The sequence below is a fragment of the Pipistrellus kuhlii genome, unplaced genomic scaffold (genome assembly GCF_014108245.1).
Source record: "Pipistrellus kuhlii isolate mPipKuh1 unplaced genomic scaffold, mPipKuh1.p scaffold_m20_p_38, whole genome shotgun sequence".
Lineage (NCBI taxonomy): Eukaryota > Metazoa > Chordata > Mammalia > Chiroptera > Vespertilionidae > Pipistrellus > Pipistrellus kuhlii.
The window spans coordinates 116,684-133,965 of record NW_023425538.1 but is presented as its reverse complement, the minus strand read 5'-3'; the positions used below and the strand labels follow the sequence as shown (position 1 = coordinate 133,965).

The following is a 17,282-nucleotide window of genomic DNA, read 5'->3' as shown; positions in this document are numbered from 1 at the left end:
GAGGGGAGAACAGTTTTTCTTTCTTTCTTTTTTTTTTTTTTAACTAGTTAATATAGTGCAGAGATTGGTATTTATACACTTGGATCAGGGGTTGGAACATAGGTCTATAAGTATAGTGAGAGTTTTAGCAGGGGGTATACAGAAAGAATAGAGGAAAAACTAAAGCCGGAAAGGGATAGGATAAACCGTAGACTAAAAGGGTAAAGTTTAGCAAGAGAGTGATGGTGTAAAGGTCGAGTTGAGATAGGGTTGAATGATGCTATAGTAGAGATTAAAATAGAATGAAGGTTACTCCCAAGGTAAAATAAAGAAAAAAATAAAATGGTACTGAAGAGGGGAAAAAAAAAAAATGCAAAATAGCAGTAGTAATAGTGATGATAGAGATTGAAAAATGTAATAATTAAAAAGGTAAAATCAAGTAAGGAAAAAAAATCGTTTCTTAAGTAAAAGATATAAAAAATGAAGATTAAATAAAAGAGGTAAAAAATGAAAATAAAATAATAGTAAAATTAGCATAAAAATGTCCAGTAGTGGTCATTCACTTCCTCTGTTAATGTATTTGGCACTCCTGATTCTCGGCCCAGAAAGTCTTGCAGTTCCCAGCATTCCACTGCACCTCAGATTTGTAAGGTAATCCTTAATTTTAAGTAGACTATATCTTAGTTATTTGTGTCCATTTATTTTTGATTAATTAAAAGATAAAAGAAAAGAAAAGAGAAGGAAAAAAAAAAAAAAAAAAAGGGGGGCAGTTTGTAATTCAGCTCTTAGGTGTCAGTGTTACTGGTTTGACCTCCCAGTCTTTTTGGTTGCTCTGGCCTTCTCTCTCTATGGCTCTAGCTGGCAGGGTGCCAGCTGGCTCCCAGACTATCTCTTCTGGTACAGATCCCTTGTTTCCAGGAAGGCAATTTCCCCCTGCAATTTCCCCGGATATGCCCAACTGGGCAGTCCTTCCCTAGTATTCAGAAGCAAGGGGGTGAAGGGGATCAGGCACCAAGGTGTCCAGATGTTCCGCCCTTGGCAAAACAGCCGAGATTCTTAACGCTCTGTCCAGTGACCTGTGGCGTTTTAAACAAGTCCCGCTTCTGGGGAGGATTACGTCAAACCCAGCACTAGGTGTCGCTGCAGCCTTCTTTGGGTGCTGCTCGGCGGCCGGTAGTGCGCGCTCCCGGCTACCCTGAGGGAGGGGTTGGAGCTCCCCGGCTACCGTAGCTGCCTGCGCCGTGGGACCCCGGTCCCCTAGGCTGTCCCCGCAAACTCTGACCTTTCCGTGGGTGACCGAAGAACTCCCCGGATTCCACGCGCCCGTGCCGATTTGGGCTTCTCAGCTGCTCGATGGACCTCCCCGCTGTGTGTTTTTCCAGGCCTCAGGGATGCTCCTCCTTTCCTGGTAAGATGGCGCTGCCTTCTCTCCGCAAGAGCTCGCTGGGAGAGCTGCCGCAACCGCGGCAGTGCTGGCCTCTTGGTCAGGAAATCCTGTCCAGCGGACCTTTCCTTACCTTCCTAGAGAATTCCGAAGCCCCTTAGCTGCCAATCAACATTCCCTGAGAGACTCAGACGCTGTTTCTATCTGTTCTGGGACCAGAGTCAGAACAAGTCCGACTGTTCGGTCGCCATCTTCAAGCTCCGCGCCCAGCTCATTTCTAAACAGAAACTATGCAGGCCAGAAGCGAGTGGCAAGAAATATTCAAAATGATGAACAAGAACCTACAACCAAGATCATTCTACCCAGTAAAGCTATCATTCAGAATTGAAGGTCAGATAAAGAACTTCACAGACAAGAATAAGCTAAATGAGTTCATCAACACCAAACCAGGATTACATGAAATGTTGAAGGGTATTCTTTAAGAAGATGACAAAGAAGAAAAAGGTAAAGGTAAAAAATTATGAACAACAAAAAGGCATCAAATACATACCTACCAACAAGTGAATCTAGAAATCAAGTGAATAAAAAAAAATCTGAAGAACAAAATGAACTGGTGAATATAATAGAATCAGGGACATAGAAAGGGATTGGACTAACAATTCACAGGAAGAAAGAGATCTGAGGGGTGTGGGAAGAGATTGGACAAAAATCTTACACCTATGGCCAAGACCGGTTTGGCTCAATGGATAGAGCGTCGGCTTGGGGACTGGGGGGTCCCAGGTTCGATTCCGGTCAAGGGCATGTACTTTGGTTGCGGGCATGTCCCCAGCGGGGGGTGTGCAGGAGGCAGCTGATCGATGTCTCTCTCTCATCGATGTTTCTAACTCTCTATCTCTCTCCCTTCTTCTCTGTACAAAATCAATAAAATATATTTTTAAAAAAATCTTATACCTATGGATGAAGACAGTGGCGGGGGTAAGGGCGTGGGGTGGGGTTGGGAATCAGGTGGAGGGGAGCTATTGGGGGGGGGGGGAGAGAAGGAACACTTGTAATAATCTGAACAATAAAGACCTGTTTAAAAAAAAAAATCCTCTTGTAGGAGCCGTACTACCTAAATAGGAATGCTAGGGAGGGGACCTGCCAAAGATGGGTTTCAGTGGCCTTATTGCCTCTGACCCTGTTAGTTATTATATATGATAAAGTATGGAGAGTAAACCACTGCTTGACCTACCTAAGGTAAATTAACGCTCTGGGAACCTTCTCCCGGTTCTTGACCTTGCACAAATAAAAGCACCTATGGGGCCTTGAAAGTTAAATCCCTTTGGCCTGGAAGCTAGAGACATTTTATTTCAACAATGTAGTTTAAGGACTTGAATGTCACAATATATGACCAAGATTGGAGAAAATGTTTCTTTTCCTAACTTTCATAGGATGTGATTCTTAAATACTTTTATAATGTCCAAGGTATATACAAGGGTATGTATTGTAACAATTATGGGTGTGTATTTTTTACAAAGATTCTCTATCTTGAAAAGGGAAATATATATTTTTTCTATTTTTTATTGATTTTTTAACGAGAGGAAGGGAGAGGGATAGAAAGTCAGAAACATAGATGAGAGAGAAACATCAATTAGCTGCCTCCTGCACACCCCACACTCGGGACGTGCCTGCAACCAAGGCACATGTTCCTGACAGGAACCGAACCCAGGACCCTTCAGTCCGCAGGGTGACACTCTATCCACTGAGCCAAACTGGTTTCGGCTAAGAAAGGGGAATATTTTCATAAATTGTTTTTATTTTATAGGTACTAATAGAAAGAAAGCCCCGTCTCCCCCTCCCACATATTTCCCCCCCCCCCCCCCCCCCAAAAAAAAAGAAGTAGGACACAGTGTCTCTCTTCTTCCTCTCTGGGGCATACTTGTGCCTTTCCCTACCCATTTCTTTCCTTAAGGTGCTTAACTTTGTTCTCTTTCTCCTAAGCTTCAAGAGCCCTTCTTTTGCCTCTGTAACTAGTTTCTGAGCCCATTTCTTCCACAACTCACTTCTACCTCCATGACTTTCTAAATAAACTCTCTCTTACAGTTTGAGTTCTTGACTCTTAGCTGAAGTCAAGTACCAAGGTTGCTGAACTGAAAGCCTAACTCTGTAGGTTAACACCTGGTGCCATCCCACTGCTCACACTTGGACAAGCAGAAGCTTGGGGTGCACGTATCCGGGGCATCTTCCACAGCTCTGTGTGGAGTGCACAGTAGCCTTCCCACTGCTTCTCTCATCCCCATTTGGCTCTTATCTTCAGAGCAAAAGCCTGGGGCAGCATCAGGAATTCTTGTCACAGGGATGCCACCTTTTTGTGTATCATATATAGAACTTTCTAAAGGTTTCAATGCCCATGAAATGCCTTAGAAATGCTGCTTTGGCAGCTGCCCATCTAAGGTAGATGCCCAGCCAGAATAAGACCCTGTGATGTGGGGATAGGGAAGCCACTCCCCTTCTCCTGTGCACAGAGAGGGTCTATTAACAATGCAGATTGTGACTCAAAAGTTGTTCTGTGGACCCGACAGTCTCCATCTAACTAGCTGTCAGGAGATGCTGCTCATACTGGCCTGCAAAGCACTTTCAATGGCAAGGCTGATGGGGATCCCTGCTCCCTTAAAGGACAATTACCCACTTAACCTCACCCTTGGCCTGTGCTGTGTCCTGACCATTGGTCTGTCAGCACCACACAGAGAGCCCCAGGGATCCTCAAACCCAGGGGATTGTTTATTTGTGTGACACAGAAACCCAGCTGGCACCACGCCTTCCCCGTGTTCTCAGACTGCTGGGAAGGTTGCATTTCTTCCCAACAGGAAGGTCTCAGAGGTGACTCTGGGAGTAAAAAGGGGTTTTCTGAATGATGATTAGTGAGGTGATCCACCTCTGTCTTCGGGTGTCACCAGCCTGGTTTCTGCTTCCAGGGACAGAGTCCCAGGACTAGGAGTCTTGGTAGGACCATCAGTGTGTGTGTGTGTGTGTGTGTGGGGGGGGGGTAGGGGGGGAGAGAGGGGGGAGTGAGAGAAGGGGAGGGGAGCGAGGGAGAGGAGAATAAGGGGTCCTGCATGTCCTGGGAAAAGGGGGCTGTGGTGGGAGGTCATGTAGCTGTGAGCTCCCTGGCTCTTGAGGGCCATGATTTTAGAAAAATCTTCCTTCTCTGTTTCTGTTGGCAAAGCCGGTTAGCCTCTGTCCTCTGCATGAGGAACTTGCTTGTGGTCATCCTTCCTTCCCCATGGTGGTATGATGCAGGAAGTGGGGAGTTGCACAAGGTCCCCAACTCTTCCTGAGAGAGCAGATGCTCCTAGCCCCTAGAAGGAGCTTGGACACATGGGAGGGGCCCAGAAAGGTCTGTGATATGGACATCAGGTTCCTTTCCCTTCTCCTTCATCAAAACCAGGTTCCTATGTTAATTCCCTGTTGTCTGTGTGTCCCAATGTCGCCCCCTGGAGGGCATAATTTGACCTGTGGCTGCATCAGGAATGCTGACCAGGGAGCAGACCTGGTGGGCTCTGGCCTCCAGGATAAGTGGCCAGTCACTGTGGGTCCCAGGCTGCCCAACTTCATCCTATTGTAGATTAGGGTGAGTGCAGGGAGAGGGTGGTGGTTGTCCACAGATGACTCCGGTTCCAGTGTCAGGGGAACTACTCACCCAGGAGGTTTCAAGGAAGGGCTTTTGTGGGGCTTTCAGTAGAGGGTGCTGGTGTGGGATTCTGATGCTCAGGATGCACCATGTGTTCCCATCATAGCATTGGGGCACTGCATCCAAGTCACCTGTGTCCCTCACTGTCATTTGCTCTAGGCCTCCCCACTGAGTCTGGGATCTGGAGCAGCTCCATCTGGAGACTCAGCAAGAGACCTTGAGAGGAGGCCTCTCCCATTCCCCGGGACCCTCAGCCCCTCTGAGGTTGAAGCCCTCTGGATTCTGGGTTGTCCAGACCCATCTTGCTCAGGAAGCTCCCCAGGACATCATGGGCTGGTGAGATGTTTTCAGAAACACAGCCAGGTGACACCACAGATCAGGGCCTTTGGGCACAGGGATTTGCCCCCTGACTTCCTTTGAGGTAAAGGTGGGCTCCTTCCTCCTGTGCTAGTAACTCCACCTGGGTCCAGAGTCCAGAATTTGTGCCAGGTCAGGTGTCACTGAGAAGAGGAAGGGCACAGGCTGTCAACAAGACTCACCCTGGGGGATGAGATGCCACTCAGCAGGCAGAGGTGGGGAGGGCTGTGATTTTGCAGGAATGAATGGGGGTGTGACACCTCACTGTTAGGAGAGCTCTGCCCTCCCTTTTTGGCACAAACTAGGGTACTTACTGCCCCCTTTTATACTGACATCAGGCCCTGATCTCCAGGGAACATGCTCTGACCACAGATGTCACAGGTGGTAGGATAAGAGGTCAGGTACAAGGCTTTAATTGTGTGGTTTCCATCATTTACTTAAAGGTGTCTGTGAAGCCATGTGAGGGTGCAGACAGGCAGAGCTGGGTATCAGTCTGGCTTCTGTCTCATCTTCACTAACATTGTCGCTAGAATGAGGCTTCTGTTAAAAGTCTCTACCTGGCACAAGGACTGGACCTCTCATCTGTCATCAGGGGTTATCTTAGATGCCAGTTCCCTGGCTCTGCCTCCTACTCTCACTACAGGGTCCCTCATCCTCAGACTCTTGATTCCCTCCTTGCTCAGCATGGCCTCTGTGGCACAAGGTGCAGGCACTCAAAGTGACGAGTGACCAAACCATACCCCTCAGTCACTCCCTGGATTTCAGAGGCAGATGCAGGCTCTGGGATCAGGGCTGCCACATGGTAAAGGGCCTCCAGGTCTGAGTAACCACCACCTGTGGGGACTGGCAGGTCCTATCATGGTGGGTGGCAAGTGGCCTCAGGGTGCACCTGGGAGCACCCAGGAGCTGCCCTGAGAGGTGAGAGCCCTGTGGGTACTTTCATGCAGTGAACTGCCCGGAAGGCCCCGATTGGATCCTAAAGAGGGCCTGGACTCTTTCTGCCTTGGGCCAAACCCACCAATCAGTGGCAGTGAATGCAAGGACACCAGGGCTCAGGGACAGCATGCAGGGCACACACCGCTCTCTTAAGGGCCAGGGGAGCTTAGGAATTAGCTCATCCTTCTCCTGGTGGGAGGTATTGGGATCTAGGTGAGCATCCCCTAGCTTCCTCTAATCTTGCTTTTCATATATAAAGGAATAAAGGGTGATGATTCCTACTGACAAAATAAGTGCAGAGTCATGGATACATGGACTAGATCTCAAAGAGGAGGGAGTTGGGGTGATAACAAGGGATTAGCCAAAAATCATACATGCATAGCCCATGGACACAGGCAATAATGGGGTGAAGGCCTGTGGTGGGGTTGGGGCTGGTTGGACGGGTGGAGGTTATGGGTTGGAGGACATCTGTATTACTGTCAACACCAAAACTTGTTTTAAAAGTTGTAGCTAGCCTCTTGATGGAAGGGAACTCTTACATCATTGTAAAATGAAAATAATGCACTGGAATATTCTTTAAAGGAAAACAACCATTTTCAATTTACCAATAACTAGGATGCAGGTTTTATTTTTCTAGTTCATTTTTAAAAATAAAGCAATTTCCAATTAATTTTTACTTTTAAGATTAAGCACCCTCATTGACCATCCAGAAACAGTCACTGCTAACTCTTTGGACACACATACATAACATGGATAAAAATAATCCCCCACTTTTCAGTGACAAGGTAAGAAAAAATAACATTTTCATAGCTGTGGTTGAGTTCTGCCCTTTTTTAAAAAAAAATGTTATTTTGCTACTAAACCACTCAAACCAAAAGAAAAGACAATTTTTCAAAAAGCCAACAAAACCCTGAAATAAGGATCTAGGCAAACCAAAATTATCCTCCAATATAGTATTGTTGTGGGGGGGGTGGGGGGGTGGGGGGTGGGGTGGGGGTAGGGAGTGGGGGGGAAAGGCAGGAAACCAAATTCCCAAAGCATACTAGAAGTGATCTATAAAAATAGTTTAGAAAGTTAGGACTAAACTACAGTAGTGTAGAGTTCATAAAGCACATAATTTGAAGCTCAGCGTGTTCAGCTTGGGAATACATAGGCTTTTTCTTACTCCAGCAATAGAAATAAAAATATGAGCTGATGGTATTGATATTAAAATTGTCCTTACCAACAGAAGGAGAATGTAGAATGAAAGGTGACAAAAACAACTGTTTTGAATCTAGGCTCTATTGCTCAACAAAGCTGAACAGGGCTAAAATTCTTCTGAGCCAGTATCTATACTAATAAAAGTGTAATATGCTAATTAGACCAGATAGACCAGACAAAGTCAAGGTCCTGGGTGCCTGTGGCCAGTCCGGAGGGAGGAAAGCCTAGGTCTCGGTTGCCTGTGGCTGGCTGGATGAGGGAAATCTGCGTCCATGGTGCTGGGGCCAAGGCAGAGGTAGTTAGGAGTGATCAGGCAGGTCCTATCATGCAGTGAACTGCCCGGCAGGCGAGTGGTTAGGAGCCAGCAGTCCTGGATTGCATGGGGGATGTCTGGGATTGCAAGAAGGTGCAGGCCAGGCTGAGGGACCCCTTCCCTCTAAACCCCATGCACAAATTTCAGTGAACTACTTATCACCTGGTATATCTGTGACCCACATTGTTTGTGGTATTAAAGAATATTTTTTAAATTATAAATTTCTATTCTGAAAAGCAGTAGACCAAAAAGATACTGGACCATCCAATCAGCTCTAAAGGGCTCCCTCCAAAAAGAACTTAGCAGCAATTTAGGTTGGAATGAATGTAACATGGAGTAGGTGAGACCAGGCTCTCGGTACACTTTTAATGAGGCTTCTAACCACCCCAGCCATAAGGAAACTCCCACAGAAATTTAAAGGGATGCCTCTCAAAGATAAAAAAAAAAAGTCTACAAGTTGAACTCTTGACCTTTCTCCTTACTGAAAACTTGAGGAAGAAAATAAATATTTAAATGTTTAACTATTCAGAGTTTTGAGAACATAGTAATATTTAATATTCTTTAGTTTTCTTTTCTGAACCTTTGGCTTATAATTTTCCCAATTATGCTACATTGAAAAATGTCTGAATGTGCCTTAGCCAGTAGTGCCACATGAAAATGTAAACCTCATTCTCCTTATCTTCTACATTGGAAGAGTGAATGAATGGTAACCCTAAATACCTGCAAAGTTACTTTGTATATTCAGCAAAAGATCAGGGCAAACCATTTCATGTCCACGTTTTGAGCAGGAGGAATGAACTAATCTTCTTCAATCTCATATTCCCAAGTAGATTCCTCAACATCTGCAGCATAGAAAAACCAGTCAAAACACAGGGAAGCAGGGTCCGTGAAATGTTTATGAGGGTTTGCGTTAGGGGTGGAGAGAACCCATGCAAATCCAGCAGAAATACTGCATGCAACCAGTACAAGTCATCTTGCTACATCCATCTAACTTCTGCAGTGAGCTTATGTGGAGGGACACCATGGTAGGTCAATCTGCCTCAGGTACAGAAGGCAAAATTGCAGTGGGAGCAGATGTCCAATGGTTCAGCCAGGCTCCTACATCATAGGCAATTGGCAGCATGGGTTGTGGGGGGCAGTACACCACATATGCCATCAGGTCCAACATAGACTGGAGAAGAAGCCGATCATAACGGGTAAATAACTCTGCTTCTACTAGTTCATTGACCTGACCACTGAAGGGCACTTGGGTTCTGGGCAGTGGAGGCATTGAACTTGGCCGCCTTTGATCTGGATTTCAAAGTAGTCCTGCAGACAGGCCTTGCAGTACACATGCCTGCACTCCAAGAAGTGCATGCATTCACTACTCTGCTTCTCACAGGAACAGATATTGCACAGGAACAATTTACTGTGAAATCATTTTATCTGCTGAGCTGGATCAAAGTCCAAGATTTCCTGGATCAGATTTGACAATGTTTCCACATCCTGCACGGCTCTCTCATCCACAACTTCCTCTTGGTCTACAGCAGATCCAGCTGCTCCTCTACAATCTACAATCTAGCTCTGTGTTGCCAGAGGCTTGAGCTGTACTTCTCTGCATTTTTTTTTCCCCCTGAGAACCAATTCTGAGCTCAAAAGGAGAGAAAATATTCAGGTACCCTAAGGTCTCTTCCTTAAGAAACTGCTTCCAGGAAAACAGGACCACATTGCCACAGTGTTCTTTTCACAAGTTGTCCATGTGCTTGCAGAGAGCAGACAGCGCTCACAAATACCTTGTAATTTTGTGGCAATTCCAAGTAGATCCTGGTTTCTCCACCTTGGACAGACCCTGCTTTTCTAAATTCATCTTCATCGTAAATACTCGCCAGGCCCAGCAATGCATCCTCCTGAGCTTCTCGGTCTTCTATTGACATTTAATTTTCTGAGGAGCTGTTAATAACAGGAAGAAGAGAATATGAACACTGCAATCTATTTCAGTTCAGAGTCTGGAATTCATGCAAATATCCCATTTATTCTCCAGATGGTGGAGATGAGACTGCTGAAGTTGGATAAGAGGCCAAGATTTGGAAGTTATACTAGATATACTATAGAAATCCTGCCATCTACACCCAGGAGCAGGCCCAACCCTCGCTACCTGCCCTAGCACTGGGACACAGCACTGTGCAGCCTTGTGAGGTCCTGAAGAAGCAGGGCCTGGACTGGGGCAGGGTGTGGTCTTAGCTGGGACAGACTGGGAGCACCCTATCTGGTGTCTGGGGGGCTGAAGCCCCACTGAGCTGCCCCGGCCCAACCACCCTTCTCAGTCTCACAGAGCACTGGCCCCACCGTTCCTTCTGTTCTCGGTCTCACTGTTCCTTCCTGTGAGGCCACCATGCCCTGCCCTGCCCTACGGTTCCGCCTTCTGCTCTAGCCTCAAGGCCCCTCCAAGCCTCTCCCCTGCTCAACCTGTGCAGCGCCTCTTCCCCCTAGTTCATTATTACCACTTTTGGTAGTTTAGCTCTTAGGAAATGGTGAAAGCCGCCCATGATCCATGTTTTAGTTCAAGAATGTGGACTTTATGTGGATTCTCCTGTGATTTTAAGTGTTCACATAGGTCACCTTCTGTGAACACTAATGCCATTTCCATCTGTCCATTTGTTACTCATAACTGGACAGAGAGAGTCACATCTTCCCTGGAAAGCATCTGACCACTGCCAGGAGCCAATTCCAGCATGTCATAATTACAAGAGTTTCATCAAAAGATTGGTGAAGCTTGGGGGGCTCAACAAGGGCCGAATCACATATGTAGTTTACCTGTTGGAATGGCTGGAAAAGCATCTCCCCCAATCTTGAATAGGATTGGCTACTGCCAGACAGCTCAGGGCGTCTTAATCTACATGTTATTGCCTCCTGTGGCCAAATACCTAAACAGCTGTAGGCTCTCCCCTAATCTGACAATGTTTCTGTAAACCCTATCCTTTGAAACCTTATATTTTGAAGTATATTATCTCCACCTTGCCTTAGAAAAAATTGTGTTAATAAAAGCAAGCAGGGGTCCTGAGTCAAGGAGGGAAGTCTTTAGCTCCTTTAGCTGAAGCTCCTCTGACCCCCAATGCCTTTCAAAATTATCTTTTGTCTTTGGACTCCTTATTGAATTTATGCACAGCTCTTTTATCCAGATTGGTGAAAACCCTTTCTAATGCTGGGACAAGAACCCTGGCAGACCACCATCGAAAAGAAAGTGTCCAAATGCTTCTGGTTGATGATGATGGCACTGAAGGTGAAGGTCTGTTCAGGGTGGGCCAAAGCAATACTTTTTGGAAAGTTTTCCATCAAAAACCACATGCAGAAGGCACTTGTCACAACATGGGATGGATAAAGGACAGAAATAGAAATCAGCAGTTTAAGTATCACACCCAAGAGTGGACAAAAGATTCTGCCCAGTATGAGAGGTAGAGGGACGAATGGTGAGGATACTACAAAGACCCCCACCCAACCCCTTAATGAGGGAACATTAAAGGTATTGTAGTTCAGAGAGGGGCCACAGGTGCTGGGAAGGAGACCTGACACTGTCCATTTGGGGGGCATAAATGCATTTTTAAGTTATGATGTCACAGTGTATAATTCTGAAAATAAAGAGAAACTCCTATGATGTAATTTTCTTCTTAATAAGATGTTCCTTCCTAATGATAGAAATGACTGCATTTACTGCTAAGATGCTTGAGATGGTAAGAGCAGGCTGTCTAATGGCATGGCATCTAGATTTGTTAGGAGGTATTTTCTCTTCCCAGTGTCTACAGAATTTTCTTCACCCGACTTTGCAGTACATCCCACTGGTGTCACTCTGATTCGTGGGCGCACCCTTTCACAACCCAGTCTTCCAGCCGGTGAGCTAAGGCAGCCATCAGTCATCACGTCTAACTATGCCCCCTTCTGAACCTGAATGTGCCCTCTGTCCGACTTCAGCCCCAATCTCTCAACTCTCCTGTCCTTTTCTCTCCACTTCAGGCAGGAACAAGCCACTAGAGGGCACCCACACTCCTCCTTGAGCTCCTGTGGACCATTTCCATCACCTGAGACAAATAAATGCGTGTTTTTACTGCAACCCACCCTTCAAGTACTCTTTAGATTTGTTCAGGGTGTTGCTCCTGCCTCATGGACTGGGGAACTGGATTTTAAGTCATTGTAGAGGGAGATGGTTCAGGAGCAGTGGGTAATATAGGATAGACACCCAGGGCCCAGATGTTCCTGCACAAGGGGTGGTCACAGGGACAATGGTCGTGAGCCTGTGGCTTGAAGGCCCTGTCATTTAACATCTGTGCACATGGGCCTTGCCTGGGCTGCTGTGAAATATTTCAGATTGGAGTTTTCCTCACTGGGCGGTGGGTCCTCCTGGGGTATTTCAAGAACTTTCCTATTGAAGAATGAGAAGAGAATTTTTCATAGGGGAAATCACATTTTCCCCTAGAGCTGGAAAGCATCTGACCACCATTAAAAAGAAAGTATCCAAATACTATTGGCTGATGATGATGGCAGTCAAGGTGGAGGTCTGCTCAGGGTGATGAGGGAGGTTCTCTCCGCACCTGAGAGATCAGGTGGTGTCGGGCTTTGCCATCAACTTCAGATTAGGACCCAGGAAGTGGGAGGGTGAGGACCTACCTGACCCTCTCCACCCTCCTCAGGACACCACTGCCGGGCTCACTGTGGGGAACTCAGCCTCCCTTCTCCCTCCCTGTAGTGCAGGACAGGAACCCAGAGCCCCTTCATGTAGAGTGGACCATGAAGGAGCCCAGGTGAGGGAGGGCAGATGGATGTGAGGAGAGAGCCTTATTCCTGGAAGCTGTAAGATGAGGGCCAGCAGAAGGCACAAAGCCTGCTTAGCAGCTGCAGTTGAGTCAGTATGCCAGAGCCTTTTCCTCTGAAGAATCCAGCCTTTTCCCTGGGAACATTCCATTCCCTCCCCTTCAGTGCTCCCAGGTGAGGCCTCAGTCCTTTCCCACTCAGTCCTGCATCAATTCTCTGTCCAACTACTCAGTCCCCCCAGAGCTGCAGAATGGTCAGTGCTGCCCCTGATCACACTAGTCTGGAGGCACAGTCCTGCCTCCCTGGTCAGCTGTGGGACTAGGCTCTCAGGCTCCATGTCCTGATTACCATCACCTGCCAGGAGGTGGCAGCAGCTGAACAAATGAGAGATGCAGGGTCAGTTGTTATCACCCTGCGTGTCTCAAGTGGACATGTGGGGGAGAGTGTTGGGGTAGTCACCAAGGAAATGATGGCATTTCCTGCTAATTTAGATGCTGGTAGTGTATGCTTTGGGAATTCAACAGAGAATGCATGGATATTTTCTTATATTGGAGGACAGGCATTACTGAATCTGACCCACTGCAAATTCAGCTTCCTGGTTCAGGGCTGGTGTCTGGGTGAGGCAGGGACAGCCAGGGAAGGTCAGGCAGGTTCCTTTGTATTCATAGGGCTGAAGAGATGTGTGCTGTGTTTGGAATAGTGCTCCTTCTTTGTCAGCAGTACCCAGCTCCCTCGTACACTCCCTACTTCCTGCAGATGTTGCCCCTTCCTAGCCCCATCTCAGCTCTCAGAGCAGATTCTGAGCTGACTGCCCAGCGTCATCTTGGGTGCCATTCACTCTCTTTGCTTTGATCCTGCTGGATGCCTGGTGCATGACCATGAAGGTTCCCTGAACGTTGTGTGTGTGTGTGTGTGTGTGTGTGTGTGTGTGTGTGCGCGCGCGTGCATGTGCTTGCGTGATATACCTCTGCACACTTGTGAATCTCAAGAAGATTTTAGAGCCATTTAACCAATAGTTATTTTATTTTTATAGTTCTTTATTGTTGAAAGTATTACATATGTCCCCCTTTCCCCTCATTATTCCCTCTAGCCTGCCCCCGCCCGCAACCCCAAGACCTCAATGCCCATTTTCTATATCCGTGGGCCATGGATATATGCATATAAAGTCCTTGGTTGATTATCTATCACCCACCCATCCTCTCCTACCTTTCCTCCAAGATTCCACACTCTCTTCCATGCTTTGACTTTCTGGATCCACTCTATCAGTTTATTTTGTTACTGTGATCATATGATACTTGTCTTTCTCTCTGACTGACTTATTTTACTTAGCATGATACTCCCAGGTCTTTTCATGCTGTCTCAAAGGATAAGAGATTGTTCTTTATTACTGCTGCATAGTATTCCATGGTATAAATGCACCAAGCTTTTTTATCCACTCATCTACTGATGGGCACTTGTGCTATTTCCAGATCTTAGCTATTATAAATTGTGCTGCTATGAACATAGGGTGGCATACATTCTTTCTGATTTGTATTCTGAGTTTCTTAGGATGTATTCTTAGAAGTAGGAACAGGGGGTCAAATGGCAGTTCCATATTTAATTTTTTGAGAAAATTCCATATTATTTTCCATAATGGTTGCACCCAGTCTGCATTCCCACAAGAAATGTACTAGGATTCTATTTTCTTCGCATCCTTACCAGCACTTGCCATTTGTTGACTTGTTGATGGTAGCCATTCTGACAGGTGTGAGGTAATACCTCATTGTCATTTTAATTTGCATCTCTCTGATGATCAGTGACTTGGAATATTTTTTCATATGTCTCTTGGCCATCTGTATGTCCTCTTTGGAGAATTGTCTATTTAGGTCCTTTGCCCATTTTTTAAATTGGATTGTCTTTCTTCTATTAAGTTGTATGAGTCCCTTATATATCCAATATTTTGGATATTAACCTTTTATCAGATGTATCATTGCCAAATATTTTTTCCCATACAGTGGGCTTCATTTCCATTTTGTTGATTGTTTCTTTTGCTGTGAAGAAGCTTTTTATTTGGATGTAGTCCCATTTGTTTATTTTCTCCTTAGTTTTCTGTAAGTGGAGAAAGGAAGATGTATCCCTAAACATATTGCTCCTAGAGATGTCTGAGATTTTACAGCCTGTGGCTTCTTCTAGGATTTTTATGATTTCATGACTTACATTTAAGTCTTTTATCCATTTTGAGTTTTTTCTTGTGTATGGTATAAGTTCATGGTTTAGTTTCATTTTTTGCACGTATCTGTCCAATTTTCCCTACACCGCTTATTGAAAATACTACCTTGACTCCATTGTATTCTCTTGCCTCCTTTGTAAAATATTAATTGAGCACAATGGCTTGGGTTGATTTCTGGGTTTTCTGTTCTGTTCCATTGGTCTATATGCCTGTCCTTGTGCCAGTATCAAACTGTTTCAATTATGGTGGCTTTGTAATATAACTTAAAGTCTGGTATTGTATTCCTCTAAATTTGTTCTTCTTTCTCAAGATTGCTGATCGGAGTCTTTTTATTCACCAATAATGAATACTTAGAAAGAGAAACTAAATAAGCAACAAAAAAGTTAAAATGCTTAGGAAAAGACCTGATTCAGAAAACTACAGGATGTTAAAAAAAAGTAATAGAAGAAGATATAAACAAGTGGAAGAATATACCGTATTCATGGACTGGTAGAATCAACATCATTAAAATGTCTATGTTACCCAAGGCAATCTACAGATTCAGTGCAATCTCTCTTAAAATACCAAAGACATATTTCACAGATTTACAACAAACACTCCAACAATTTATATGGAACCAAAAAAAAAACCCAACAAATTTGGAGCGTTGATTTTGTATCCTGCTCAATTGCCAAATTCATTTATTAAATCTAGATTTTTTTTTTTTTGTAGAGTCTTTAGGGTTTTCTATGTACAATATCATGTCATCTGTGAATAATGAGAGTTTTACTTTCTCCTTTCCAATTTGGATGCCTTTTATTTCCTCTTCTCTGATAACCTTGATTAGGAGTTCCAATACTATCTATACTAATAAAAGAGTAATATGCTAATTAGATCAGACATCTTGCTGATGTCCTTCCAGACAAAGCCATGGTGGTAGGGGCTGAGGCAGAGTTCGTTACTGGTGATCAGGCCGGCATGGGAGGGCGGTTAGGGCAGATTCAGGCCGACAAGGGAGGGCAGTTAGGGGCTATGAGGCTGGCAGGGAGGGGCAGTTAGTGGTGATTAGACCAGCAGGGGAGGGCAGTAGAGGGCAGTTATGGGTGATCAGGCAGGTGGGGAACAGTTAGGGGGTGATCAGGCCAGCACTGGGGAGTAGTTAGGGGATGATCAGACTGGTAGGGGATCAGTTAGGTGGCGATCAGGTTGGCAGGTAGAAGTGGTTAAGGACAATCAGCTTGGCAGGGGAGTAGTTAGGGGCATCAGGCCAGCAGGCAGAGGCAGTTAGGGGTGATTAGGCTGACAGTGGAGGGCAGTTAGGGGCAATCAGGCTGGCAGGGGAGGGAAGTTAGGGAGCAATCAGGCAAGCAAGGGAGCAGTTAGGGGGCGATCAGGTTGGCAGGCAGAAGTGGTTAGGGGTGATCAGGCTGGCAAGCAGAGATGGTTAGGGGCTATCAGGTCGGCAGGCAGGTGAGTGGTTAGGAGCCAGTAATCCTGGATTGGAGAGGGTGAAAGCTGAGGAACATCCCCTCCCATGCACAAATTTCATGTACTAGGCCTCTAGTGTTGAAGAAGGGTGGTGAAAGTGGATATCCTTGCCTTGTTCCTATTCTTAGGGGAAATGGTTTTAGCTTTTGCCCACTGAGTATGATGTTCACTATAGGTTTGTCATATATGGCCTTTATCATGTTGAGATATGCTTTCTCTCTTTCCACTTTGCTGAGAGTTTTTAAAATAAACTAGAGGCCTGGTGCACAAAATTCATGCTCTTGAGGGAGTCCCTCAGCCTGGCCTGCTCCTTCTTGCAGTCTGGGAGCCCTTGGGGAATGTCCAACTACAACAGAGGTGGAAGAGGTTCACACCACTGCCACTGGGCTCACCAGCTGTGAGCCTGGCTCTTGCATTGAACATCTGCTCCCCTGGTGGTCAGTGCGCATCATAGTGACTAGTCATTCCACTATTTGGTTGATTTACACATTAGCCTTTTATTATACAGGATATATATATATATATATATATATATATATATAATTTTTTATTAATTTATTATTTTTGTACATATACAAATGCCCCCCCTTCCATACATACCCTCCCTCCCCAGAGTTTTGTGTCCATTGGTTGTACTTATATGCATCTATACAAGTCCTTCAGTTGATCTCTTATCTCCCCCAGATCTCCCCAGCCTCCACGCTGTAATTTGACAGTCTGCTTGTTGCTTTACTGTCTCTATATCTATCTTTTGGTTCTTCAGTTTATAATGTTCTTTATCATCCATAAATAAGTGAGGTCATATGGTGTCTCTCTTTCATTGACTGGCTTGTTTCACTCAGCATGATGTTCTCCAATTCCATCCAGGTTGCTGCAAACGATGAGAATTTTTTCTTTTTTATAGCTGCATAATATTCCATTGTGTAAATGTCCATAGTTTTTGGATCCAATCATCTGCTGATGGGCTCCTAGGCTGTTTCCAAAT

The 17,282-nt window shown here is 45.5% G+C and overlaps 1 long non-coding RNA gene and 1 pseudogene across 1 annotated transcript; both read right to left on the bottom strand.

The window, feature by feature from the left end:
* Positions 1-8,376: 8,376 nt before the first annotated feature.
* On the bottom strand, positions 8,377-9,788 carry LOC118702319 (annotated as a pseudogene).
* Positions 9,789-10,328: 540 nt separating this feature from the next.
* Positions 10,329-11,355, bottom strand: LOC118702347. Its single transcript, XR_004982702.2, has 2 exons — positions 11,047-11,355; positions 10,329-10,529 (listed from the first exon to the last, which is right to left on the bottom strand). It is a non-coding gene; the product is annotated as an uncharacterized LOC118702347 (long non-coding RNA).
* Positions 11,356-17,282: the final 5,927 nt, after the last annotated feature.